Source organism: Microtus oregoni, unplaced genomic scaffold (genome assembly GCF_018167655.1).
Source record: "Microtus oregoni isolate MIOR12 unplaced genomic scaffold, Mior012 000009F_ref0000495, whole genome shotgun sequence".
NCBI classification, from domain to species: Eukaryota; Metazoa; Chordata; class Mammalia; order Rodentia; family Cricetidae; genus Microtus; species Microtus oregoni.
Window position 1 is genome coordinate 6,706,433 of NW_024543068.1, and position 12,098 is coordinate 6,718,530.

At 43.4% G+C, this 12,098-nt stretch overlaps 1 pseudogene; it reads left to right on the forward strand.

Moving 5' to 3' along the window:
* Positions 1–597: 597 nt before the first annotated feature.
* Positions 598–1,505, forward strand: LOC121452466 (annotated as a pseudogene).
* Positions 1,506–12,098: the final 10,593 nt, after the last annotated feature.

Here is a 12,098-nt window from a genome sequence, read left to right on the forward strand (position 1 = left end):
TACCCAGGGTGTGGACCACTTCCTGTGGCCACTGTGGTGTCCAAGGTCTGTGCTGACACCAGGGCCATGTTGATCTGAGTGGCCTGTACTGCCACTATGGGACATGAAGACATCCAGGCCTGTGTTGCTGCTGGGGTCTGTGTCTGGGCCCATGGCCCTGCCCCAGTCAGACTCTGTGTTGATGTCCACGGCTTCAGTAACCATGGAAAACCATGTGGATGACCAGGGTCTGATCAGACACCTGAATCCATGATGGTATCAGAGAGTCATGCTTCCGCTGGGGCCATGCTAATTTGTATGACCTGTGTTACCACCTGGGGCCATGATGACATCTGAGCCTGGGCTACAGCAAGAGGCCATGTTTGGGTCCGTGGTCCTACCACAGCCAGGATCTGAGTTGATATTCATGACTCCTGATACCACCTGATACAACCAATAGGGCCATTTCTCAGACCATGGCCCTACTATAGATAAGTACCACTCAGTTACAACAACAAAGAACTTAAGGGCATTGCATGACACTTTGTGTTGGTAAAATGACTTTTGGCAATTCCTTCATCGAGCAGAGTGCGGGATAAAATCTCTGGTCCCATTCTCATGAAGAAATTTAAAGATTCTCAAAAGGTCATGAAGTCTGTGAGGTCCGTGATAGAAACAAGAAGGGCTGGGAAACTCAAGAAAACATCAAAGAATAGGGGAAAAAGCACCAGGGAAGGCTTGAAGAAAGGGTCTCATGATCCTTTGGCTACCAGTAAAACATCCCCTGCAGGTCTAAAAACTGAGCAGAACTTTCCAGAGAGACGTTCAATCAGAAGCATGGGAGAGATGTGGAAAAATCCATCCGGTCATGGACTGATGTCGTCAAGTCAGAGGCTCCAAAAGAGAAAGGCAAACGCTGTTGGATATGGAAGTAGGTGGCTGTGTAAGCAAAGTAGCATCCCCAACACCAGTGGGACCCCAGAGGCTGCCCCATCTGAGGATATTCACTCGACTTCAGCAACTGGGCCTGCTCAGCAGTTTCAAGCCCCAGATAGCAGGAAATCAGAAGATAAAGGGGCCACCCAAAACTACCAAAACTTAGTGCTACCAGGGGAACTCTGGATGGCAGGCTTGGGATGCCAAAGGACCTTGTGAGCTCCAAGAGCTTAAATCCAGAAGACGTGGGTTCTTTCTTTAGATGTGTGATCATCTCATCACTGGGAATGTAGATGCAGACGCTGCCATCCAGCTCTGTGAATCTGTTGTCAGCAAGTTGGAAGGGAAGGCGATGGGGACATTCAGCATCGTGACTTCCACAATCAAGCAGGCTCTCCCGGAGACTGCAGATTGCACGGGCACAGTGTCACAGAGACACGCTCTGGAATAGCATGGCTACACGACATTGCCAGCACCCTTGTGTTGTCGCCTTCTGTGGTGGTGTGCAGAGAGTGGGGAGGGCTGCTGAGCTTGCCAAGATTGCCTGCCGGCTTTGGAGAATGGTTTCATCACCCTCATTGCTCCTGTGATCCATTCCATGCCAGGGTTGTAGAGCAGCTCTGTGTGTATACATGCAGTGTGTGACTGCCCTACCCTGTCCTTCAGAACCCCGGTGACCTCTTCATCAGTGCAGGCTGTATGGCAAGTGAGCCACGGTCCTTTCACAAAACTCAGGGACAAAACTGGCTACGCACAAGATCATGACCTTTAGTGACGTCCCTGGCCAAATTTATTATTCCTGATACACTTAGGTGGTACTGTTTATGGAGATGCCTTCCATGGACAATCAAGCCAAGGGCCATGATGAAGTTCAACACAGTCTTAGTTGATCATTTTTTAGATCAAAGATCTTGCCTCATTGACACCACTGTCCTTAACAAATTTGACATAATTGATGGGAAGTTGAAAACTTCTATTGCTATCACCATACATCACAAGCAAAACTATCATCTGTGTGCACTATAAATCTACACAGTCTCGATAGTAAGGCCATAGAGGCCACCCTCACGAAAATGTCACATGGCTCTTTTCTAATACCAAATTGTGGCTGCCCCCAAAGCCCTTTTCCTAGATCAAGAATATGGACGGCACATGAACAACTTGTCTTTGGTATCTCTCTACCGAGACATAGCTCTTTCTAGCCCCACTCCCTGCTCAGCCCTTCTGCTACTTACACAGAGGAGAGAATCATGGTACAGTCTCAGCAGCCTCCTTCTACCCACTCATTCAGTCTCCTAGCTCTCATTCAAGGGTTGGAAAACAACACCTAGAACTTTGCTAAGTTGTGTGAATACAGAGCCGTCAGAACTAAGAATCAGATTGAAGTCTCAGTTCCACCAAGTTAAGAGATGCCTTTTAAAAGCCCTCTGAATCTTGACTGGCACCTCTCACTAGAACACACAAGTTCCAGGAGCAGAATGACAGCTACCTCACCATGTATGGTGGTCTGTTCTTATTAGCTGCACATTCTAAATCAGATGATGACCGCCACCTGTTTTAACCCAAAGCATCAGCTAGGCCTTGTCGAGAATGGGTCAAAGGTGGGCTCCCCACTTCCCTCAGAAATAAAGAATGCTGAGATGTACTGGTGCTTTGAGCTTCTCAGTCCCTCAACTCTTCGTTGCTCTCAGAATCCTGGCGTGAGCTTTGTATGTCCACCTTCCTGGGAGAAAGCCAGTCATCAGAAGGACTTCCTTGGCCCCTGCTCTTGATCTCCTGAACAGAATGGGACCTGACGAGTTGGTTTCCTCATTCCTTTCTCCTGCTGCTCCTATTGTTAGAACTTGTCTTGTACTTCGTATTACAGATGTGCTATTACTGCAATAAAGAGAGGGCTGGTGCTCCAAAAATACATAATGGATATAAGAAAATAAGTTTCATATACTGCCTTTTGGGTTGTGGGAAGAAAAAAAAACAAAGAATTAATCCAGCCATCCCTTACTTCCAGTGAGGAATATCAGGTTCTGCTTTCTTCTTAACTCCCTCTGAGTCAACATCTCCAGGAATCTCTAATAGCCTCATCAAACTCTATCAAGCCATTCTTTCAAAAGGAGTGAAACTTATTTTTAATACCAGAGATTGCAAGATTCCTGCAAGGTAAAGAATTCTGGAATGGGGGCTGGAGAGAGGCCTCCGTAGTTAAGAGCGCATCCTGCTCTTTCAGAGTTTGGTTCCCACACCCCATCAGGAGGCTCACACCCACCCCCCTGTAACTCTAGTTCTAGGGGATTTGACATCCTTCCTCTTTTGGCAGCAGCAAGCAGAGCTTTCAGACAGCAGAGTAAGGCTAATAATTTTATCTGGTTCCTATCTCATTTCTTAGTAGATTCTGAACCCATGGGGGAAATGGAATTTATTACCTTGTCAAAGCCTCAACAAGAAAGCAAATATTAAATGGATAATACAATACATTATTCAAATTAACTATAAATTGGCATTATAATAGGGTATGTAACAGGAAAATAACTGTGCATTTGAGGGTGGATAGCTCTGAGTAACATGCAGACTTTGAGCTATGAAGAAAGTAAGTTCTCTGGCAGAAGAATATAAACATTCTTCACTTGAACAAAATTCGCATACTGTCTTAGAGGTCAGGGCCTTGATGCAGCTTTTGTATTTTTACTGGTGGTGATGTTTTAACCTACGTATTTTTTGACTACTGTCTAACGAATCTAAACCTATGTTTTATTTAGCTAATGATTCTTCAAATGGAAGAACAAAGATTAATAAACTCTCAACTCTGAGCCTATCCTTTGACCCATGTAGCTCTGATACTAGGTGAAGCGCTGTCCTGACTCAAAGCAAAAGAGGACTAATACTAGATCCAACAAGGTATACAGGAACCTGCAAATGTTACAGGTGGGCTGTGGCCCTGCGTGACCTTCAACCTGGACACTTTCTATCATCTGTGGATGCAATCTTTGAATCATCAGATATGTGTGCTCCACTTGGAGTACATGCAGAGGTCAGGAAATTAGTAAGAGGACACGAGAAGGCCTTTCAAGAGAGGGGAGATAATACAGAGTGGTATAAGGGCTTGAAGAGAAATAATGGAAAAGGAATAGTTAAATGAGCAGAAGATGAGAGAGAGGCTAAAGGAGGAAATGCCAAGAGAGATAACTAACACTAAAGACATCTTGAAATGGCATATAGAAACTGACTTCAGTAGATGTTTCCTAACACACATGCATATGGAAGAGAGAAAGTTTATATGGTGTTGCCCTATAATATGAAAACAATGTCCCTGCCAGATACTATAGACTAACAAATAAAGGCCTAGTGCCGGGAATGGTTTATTTGAGTTATTGGCCAGTGAGTTCTCATAGAACTCCCTGCCCCATCTTAGTTAGGGTTTCTATTGCTGTGGCACTAGTAAATCTTGCAGGTAGATCACTGATATAGATTGTAGGTTTCATAACTGTGTGATATGGATGATTACTTTTCTCCTCTGCCAGCATGAAAGCTACCTTCTAGCACCATGAACCCTAGTCAGTAGGAGTGAAGCTTCTAGTTGGGCACTAGCTAGATTTCCCCACGTATCAAGACATATCAAGTGATATCTTCAGCAATGAAACTTTATCGTCATGTTTGTAGGGAATAGCCTGTGAACTTGGGGGAGGATCTGGGGAACCCCTTTGGCCAACAACTCAACATGATGTAACCTATTTCTGACACTTTAGGCTTTATTTGATGATATAAGATGTCCAGTTGGAGCATTGTCAAACACTTTCTTTTAGACATTTAATGGAGGAAGGTCATTGGTTAAATAAAAAGAAACTGCTTGGCCCTCATTGGTTAGAAGATAGGTGGGAGGAGTAAACAGAACAGAACGCTGGGAGGAAGAGGAAGTGAGCTCAGACTCCACAGCTCTCCTCTCGGGAGCAGATGCCTCAGAGAGACGCCATGCTCCCAGCTCCCAGGCAGACGCACGCGATGAAGCTCTGACCCAGGATGGACATAGGCTAGAATCTTCCCGGTAAGCGCACCTAGGGGCGCTACACAGATGATTAGAAATGGGCTAAATTAATATGTGAGAATTAGCCTAGAAGAGGCTAGATAGAAATGGGCCAAGCAGTGATTAAATGAATACAGTTTGTGTGTTGTTATTTCTGGCATAAGCTAGCCAGGCAGCCAGGGTGCTGGGGACGCAGCCCCGCCACTCTTATTACTACAGATATTGCCTTGTTCATAGTGTTTTAACACAGCAAAGTAACTAATATACCCATGGTTCCAGAATTTCAGTCTATGATGGACTGGCTCCATCACTTGGGTCTAAGAAAAGGCTGAACATTAACATGGTAAGATCAGGTGGATTGAGAGACTATCCAACTCATGCCACGCAGGGAGCAGATAAAGACCAAAAATGAAGTATGAATTTCAATTTATACTTCCACATCTCCAATTCCTTATTCTGCCAGCCAGGCTGCATCTCCTGAAGTTGGCGCTACCAACTGGGGACCAATCATTCAACAGATGAGCCTATAGAGGAAATTTAATATTCAAAACATAGCACAGTTAAAATACGTTCTTAATCATTTGATCAAAATCTTCTTTACCAGAACTGAAACTCCTATAAAAGCAAAATCAAAAGACAAAATAGACATACTTTGTGATCTTGGATTTTCTACCATTAGGAAATAAATCATCGTATGAAATAGGTACAATCTGAATAAAGGCTGCGGATTTGATCACAGTACCAAATCAGTATTAAGTACCCAACTTTGCCAATAGATATTTGAATATGTAAGAAAGTTGCCCGTTTTCAGGATAGACATGCAGACCAACTCATGGGGGGGAAAGTCTAAAGTTTAGCTCTCAGTTCCTGTGCTGCAAAGTTTAGTTTTCAATATGATTGTTTATATATGTGTATAGTACATTAATTTTGTTTTGGCCAATGCTGCCCTTCAATTTGGGTTTGTAGATGCAGTGGGGTGCATCTACAACACTATTATTTGAAGAGCCTTCTCTGAAAACCTGGTTTACAATTATCCATCTCATTTTCCACTCAGTGCATGAACATCTCCTGAATCACACTTTTGAGTAGGATTGTTCTAAGCGTTCGCTTCAACATTATGCACACACAATAAACTAGCAAAGGTAATAAAGATGGCCATTCCTGTTCAGGAGATGGAAGATCTCTGGGCCAAGCCACATCTGGAGATTGCCACTCTCAAAGTTATCAAAAGCAGCATTCTACCTGCCATCTTATTATTGGACAAAATTCCTACCCCACCTATCCTCCAGTCCCTTCCTGAACATCATGCCTTGCTATTCTCCCTCATTTCCTGCAACCAATGTGCACTGACTTCTACACCTGGGAAGCCTTGCACTCTCTTCTATCTCCATGCCTTATTCCCTCATCACTGCTACATCTTTTCTCCAAAAAAAAAAAAATTGGGGTGTTTACCTTGACCTTCTCACTTCAAACTTAATTGCCTTCCTTCCCAGTATTCCTTTCCCTACTGTATTGGTTTTTCCATAGTACTCAGCACCTTCTAACAAGTTCTTATTTACTTATTTACTTATTCCTGATGTCTCCTTCATTTGCATATCAACTCCATGGGTTTTATCTATTTTATGCACTGCTGAATTCCCAGCATCATGATCTGGGCGTACCACAGGATAGGGGCCAAAGAAAAAACAAAGAGCAGTCCCTGACATTCAGAAGCTGGCCTGGCAATCACAAAGAGGCCATGTCCTCTTGAATTAAGACATAAGTCATATTACAGGAACACAAGACATAGGTGGGTATTGTGTGGCAATTTCTTTCTAAATAAAATTTTCAGCCAGGCAGTGGTGGCACACGCCTTTAATCTCAGGCAGAGGCAGGCGGATCTCTGTGAGTTCGAGGCCAGCCTGGTCTCCGAGACCAAGTTCCAGTACAGGCCCCAAAACTACAGAGAAACCCTGTCTCAAAAACCAAAAAAAAAAAAAAAAAAAAAAAACCTAGAAATCTAAATAAAATTTTCTATGTAGGAGGGAAGCTCCTTAAGAGCTGGGATGTTCTAAAGAGAGGGGAACCCTCCCAATCCTACCAGGAAGATCCATAAAACTCAGGCAGTAAACAACTGAGAAAATTCCTGGCCAAAGTCACAACAGGAAGGGCTGCTGGGAGACAGTCCCAAACAAACATAGTTGTCTGGGAAAGACTTAGACCAGCCAATCTGCCTGGAAGAAGCAATGACCAGAGCTACCTGGAAGAGGTTCAGACCAGGTGAGCCACCTGGAAGAGGTGATACTCTCCAACCTGTACAGGTGACTGCAAGTAAGGCAGTGAACTACAGGTTTACAGTGTTCATGAGCCATCTCCGATGCTGGGGTGGGCTTTGGGTAATGCAGCCATCTCTGTAATCTTTACTTTTTTAAGCAACCCCAATAAATGAATGAGTACACCAAGCCAGAGTTTGGTAGTATCCTCTCCCCTCTCCCTCTTTTTCTCTCTCCCTGTCTTCCCCTTCCCCCCACCTCCCTCATACTTGTGGATCTGACAGTCACGGGATCACCCTCTGAAACTATAAGAAAATCTCCAGTTAAATGTTTTCTTTCATAAGTTACATTGGTCATGATTCTCTTCACAGCAATAAAAACGTTACAAGACACCATACGTTGTATGCCCTCCCACACTGCAATAAATAATAAAGACAATTTGTTCAATTGTAGATATTTTCTTGGTGACCTTTGGTTAAAGGGCATTGACTGTGGGCATTGTGGAAGTAAGACCCTGTCTCCTAGGTACCATCTAAACTGTCTGCATCCTCTGCTACAAGTAGCTTGGGTAAAAATCAGTAACCCCCTTTATATATCATATGGTCAGTAACACCCTTTGGATGTAAGTCAGACAAAATTAGGACCTCCTATGTGAAGGAGAAAATAGTTTTGCAACTTAAAGAAATCCAGTCCAAAGCTAGAAATATAATTATTTAGTCAGGGGTTTCATCCCAGCCCCCTGGCACCCATCTTTGGAATGCTGGGCAGAAAACTCCATTTCAGGCTCCCTCCCCTGGGAGTTTCCTCAGTCCAAACTCCACCTCCGAGAAAACCCACCAAACGATGACCCCTCCCCAGAAAAAGTCAAGGCCTCTCCCACAAACTACTTTAACTTCCCCCCAGAGAATAAATGCGTAGTCTCCCCTCTTCCTCTCTGGTGGTCATGTTGGCTTTCCTCCCCTCCTTCATGGTTTCCGAAGACCACCCGAGAGTGCAGACATCCAATTAAACCTGGATATCTTTTAATTCGGTTTGATTTGGTCTGATTGGGATTATTTGCATCAGTGCACACACACACACACACACACACACACACACACACACACGGCAGCTGCGCACACACCTCCACTGCTAAGCCTTCCAACACAGAACACACTTCCTTTTCCTTCTCACTCTTCTTCCCATCTCCCTTGGCCCAGGAGTTGCAGGCATTCCCGGTTTGCCTGTCCTGTTATTTTCTCTCCCTAACTCTAATAAATCACCCTTGCATTCCCATACACATTTACAGATCATTGCCTCTACAAGACCAAGAACCTGCAAGAATAGACCCTGTTTATGACAGGGTTGGAAGGGAAGTGGGAAGAAAAAGAAGGAAGGAAGGCATTTTCATATGAATATAATGTTGTAAATGCAAAATTCACTGATTAAATATTTTGCCATATGCTCCAGGGTTATGTATCTGAATTTAATGGGGACTCCAGGTTTCTGTCTCCTCATAATATCACCAAATCCACTCTTACTTCAAGTTAGTTTTGACCAAGTCTTCTCCTCTCTCTCTCTCTCTCTCTCTCTCTCTCTCTCTTTCTCTCTCTCTCTCTCTCAGAACTAGGAGTTAATAAATCTACACAAAGATTATACCCAAAGATGCCTATCCAGTTAGTCAGGATATAAAAGCTTCCTGGCTTTTTCCTTTATCAGATAAGACTGATCATACCCTGTGAGAAAACAACCCAGGAAGTAAACACTACTTCAGGACAGAGCTTGGAACACAGCCTAAGGGCCTGCCCACCCTCTCACCTTCAGTCAGCTTCAAAGTTAGGAACTGGTAGGACCATACCTCCACAATCTACGGTCTACACTTAGAACTTGACGTCCTTAACTTGTAATCCTAGAATGTGAACATCTGAAGGTCATTTATTTGGATTACTTAGGACGCGCCTTCCAGATGCTGTCCCGAAGTTAGGAGGGATATGATGAGGTGAAAAGTCACTGTTCATCTAAGTTAATAAATAGCATAGAATGTAAATGAAGACCATGGTGTGTCCTTTATCTGGCTACTAGTTAAAGGATTTATGTTTTATTTATGCATGAAAAACAAACACAAGAGAAATGACTTCATTTGCCTCAACTACATCAAAGAAAGCACATTGTTTTCTAAGCTCTGAGAAGATATCCTGTTTCTCTCTACTTAATCCTTCCTTGGCAGACATCGCAATACAAATGCTAGCAACCTGTGCATATTACCAACTCAAACCGATCCCTTAGCATAGGAAAGGATATAACCGTCTAAGAGCTGGTGACAGCCACTCCACTCTTAGGATAAACCCAGGCGTTCCCCCACCATACCTAGGTAAAAAGTAAACTGGATTGATGTATTGAAGCCCTTTCAGGAGGTTAGCCACATATAAGCCCTTCCTATCGCCCTCTCACGGGCACTGTGTTGTATTGCAATAAAGAGCAAACAGGTTTTCTGAAACTTCGCAATCTACAACAGTGACTTAGAAAAGTCATAGGAGACAGAACAGAGACAGCTGAGCAAATACTGTGGACTAACAAATAATAGCATTAATATCACGTGCAAGCAGAGGAAGTACATAACCTTAACTGGAGATGCTGGCAGAGAACCTGAAGGAGCATGTGCTCAGACTGGATAGGGCCCCGGACAATTCACAGATTGCCCACCCCCAACTAAACATCATTCAAGGCAGCAGGCTGACCAAATAAATCTGATTTCCCACAGTCCTGACCCTACTTTGAAAATGTCAAGTTTCCCCAGAAAGTCAAGGTCCCATTAGTATTTTCAAGGCATGTCAGTTACTGATTGCGGGCTAATGGTAAAAGCTCTACCAACTCTAGACCTTTCCAAATGAAGGGACTAAAATAAGTTCCCACCCCTTGCAAACAATCTGTAAGAAACAGTAACATTTGCTAAACACACCACAGTATATAAAACGCTTTCTCCCTGAATTTGGGAACTGTACATCAGACAAGAAAAGTTCATATAACAATCAGCAACAATTATCTAGCGTTAGTTGATGGCGATACCCATACAAGAAATCATGCAAAAGATGGATTTAAGTCCATTGGAAAGGCCAGACTAAAAACATCTGGGAGATATTTTGAGAAATAAGGAGTAATCAAGATAGAGCTAGTCGTGAAAATCTCAATTAAAAAGAAATGCAAGTCAAATCGGGAAGGATGCTAAGGGGGGGCAAGTAAAGGTCACTGGGAAGAAAACAAACGACGGCCCCAAAGGAGCGGAAGATTGTATTAAGGTAGAAACCTGCCACACAGATAAAAAGAAGTAGAACTCCACCTGCGCAGAAACCAGCCAGGGCTCTAACTGCGCGAAGCACTCGGTAAAAACAAGAAATGAAAAAAGGCTGGGCTCTCGCTCAACAGTGAGCCCTCCCCAGTCTTGTCAGATAACCACTGTTTCCTGTGTGCACGAGAAGTTTTTCCCCAGAAAGGAACTTTGAACACAGATTCCTATAAGTAAAGAAAACCTGAAATATTTTTTGATTTTACTAAAATAGAGACTAGTAAAGAATTTCAAGCCCTCACTGTATGTGGCTCCGGTGAGAGCAAAGGGAGACTGGCATTGGGAGGCAGAGCTACTAGGATACAGGTGCATCTCCAGGGAAGAGAAGATGAGGGCCAATAAGGGAGTGTCTACTGAGAGAGATGAGTTATGCCGCACTGCGAGTAATATGTCATATAAAGTAATATGAAGTATTAATACAGTATAAAGTAAAATAATTAAATGCCATAAGGGAAGCTGCTGCTTGATAAGTTAATTAAAAATAAAAGTAAATTAAAAACAACAATTACATGGTTAAAAAGGATAAGACATGATAATAGGTAGGATAAAAGGTAGGAAAATAAACCATATTCTACTCTCTGATTTCAAAACAGTGGATGTCTTAGCTGGGGTTTCTGTTGCTTAAATGAAATACTGTGACCAAAAAGAAAATGGGGAGGAAAGGGTTTATCTGGCTTACACTTCCATATCGATGTTCATCAATGAAGGAGGTCAAGACAGGAACCTAGAGGCAGGAACTATTACAGAGGGCATAAAAGGGTACAGCCTGCTTTCTTATAAAACCTAGAATTGGGGGCTGGAGAGATGGCTCAGTGGTTAAGAGCATTGCCTGTTCTTTCAAAGGTCCTGAGTTCAATTCCCAGCAACCACATGGTGGCTCACAACCATCTGTAAAGAGGTCTGGTCCCCTCTTCTGGCCTGCAAGCATACACACAGAAAGAATACTGTATACATAATAAATAATAAATAAATATTAAAAAAATAAATAAATAAAATAAAACCTAGAATCACCAGTCTAGGGGTGACACCACCCACAATGGGCTGGACCTTTCCCCATCACTCATCAATTAAGAAAATATCCTACAGGCTCGCCCTCAACCTGATCTTATGGAGGCACTTTCTTGAGGGTCCCTCCTCTCAAACGACTTTAGCTTGTGTCAAGTTGGCAAAAGCTATGCCACACAGTGGAAGTCTGAGGAAACGTTGTTCATGACAGAAATGAAGATAAGCGCCAAGGAGGCAATAAAAATAAGAACTTGGGCCGGGTGGTGGTGGTGCACACCTTTAATCCCAACACTTAGGAGGCGGAGGCAGGTGGATCTCTGTGGTTTTGAGGCCAGCCTGGTCTACAAAAGTGAGTTCCAAGCCAGCCAAGACTGTTACCCAGAGAACCCCTGTCTAGAAAAAAAAACAAAACAAAACAAAAAATAGAACTTGAAGCTGAACTGGCCAATGCCCATAATCACAGCATGGCAAGAGTACTGACATTAGATTCAAGGCCAGTCTAGGCTACATAGTGAATTCCAGGCCAGCCTTGGCTAGGATATGAAACTCTGTTGGGGGAGGGGGTAATAAACAAACTGGGGAGATGACT